Source organism: Bombina bombina, chromosome 2, assembly GCF_027579735.1.
Source record: "Bombina bombina isolate aBomBom1 chromosome 2, aBomBom1.pri, whole genome shotgun sequence".
NCBI lineage: Eukaryota > Metazoa > Chordata > Amphibia > Anura > Bombinatoridae > Bombina > Bombina bombina.
Genome location: NC_069500.1, coordinates 1,018,798,789 through 1,018,799,868, shown reverse-complemented (window position 1 = coordinate 1,018,799,868; position 1,080 = coordinate 1,018,798,789). Strand labels below are relative to the sequence as shown.

Sequence of the window (1,080 nt, the reverse complement as noted above, 5' to 3'; positions counted from 1 at the left end):
GCCGTATACATTGCATAGCGACCACAATCGATTGTTGATTTCAACTTGTACAAACATAAATCTTCCTCTCGGATCTAACATTTGACTCTTTATCACGTATGTTAAATTTTTATTGAACATTATAGCCATACCACATTTCCTATTATTACAAGGGGTTGCTATAATTTCACTAATCCAATTATCTTGTAATTTTTGTATTTCTACCTCTTTCAAATGTAGCTCTTGTAAAAAAATAACATCTGGCTTCTGGCGCTTTAAAATTTTTAGCACATTCTTTCTTTTAATAGGGGAGGTAACCCCTCCCACATTCCATGACACAAAATTCAACATTTAATTTTAATGTATATATTAAAAACCACAATGACATACACTTGACTTCCTACCTCTCTGTCAGGGAGTAGGATACTTCTCTCCTTTTGCGCGCTGGACATGTCTACCGCGCCTGGTGTTCCCTGGCGGTCGCCCAACCCAGTACTGACCAGGCCCAGCCCTGCTCCTCTTCCGAGATCGTACGGGATCGGGTGTTCAAGGCCGCTCGGCGGTAGACCTGCAACAAACAAAACAAAAACAAAAAAAAAAAAATGGATCTCTCCCCTTTTTACAATCAGAATAAATAACAAGCATCTCTCGCATCATCCTTAAACCATGATAATTTAGAAATAAACATCCTATTCCATTTATCGTACCTCTACACCCTTTTCTGTACAATATTTTTTAGCTTCTGTTGGTGTATTTAATGCAATCACATTTCCTTCTGAGAAAATTACAATTTTGGCTGGGTATCTCAAGTTTGCCTGAATTCCTGCCTTAATTAAGTTTGTGCAGTATGGTGCCATTGCCTTTCTCTTTGAGGAGGTCTCCGTTGAGAAATCCTGAAACAGAAAGACCGGATTCATTCCTATCTTGAACCCTTGAATTTTCCTATAATGCCTCATTATCTGAACCTTGTGTTGAAAATTTAAATATTTAATTACCACCATCCTTGAGCGGGGATTACCTTCCTGGGACTCCCTTACTGATCCTGTTCTATGCGCTCTCTCTACATGAATGTTTTCTGCTAACTGCATCCCTAACAATTGT

At 38.7% G+C, this 1,080-nt stretch overlaps 1 pseudogene; it reads right to left on the bottom strand.

Annotated features, from left to right (window-relative positions):
• Window positions 1-430: 430 nt before the first annotated feature.
• On the bottom strand, window positions 431-547 carry LOC128651085 (uncharacterized; annotated as a pseudogene).
• Between the last annotated feature and the right edge of the window lie 533 nt (window positions 548-1,080).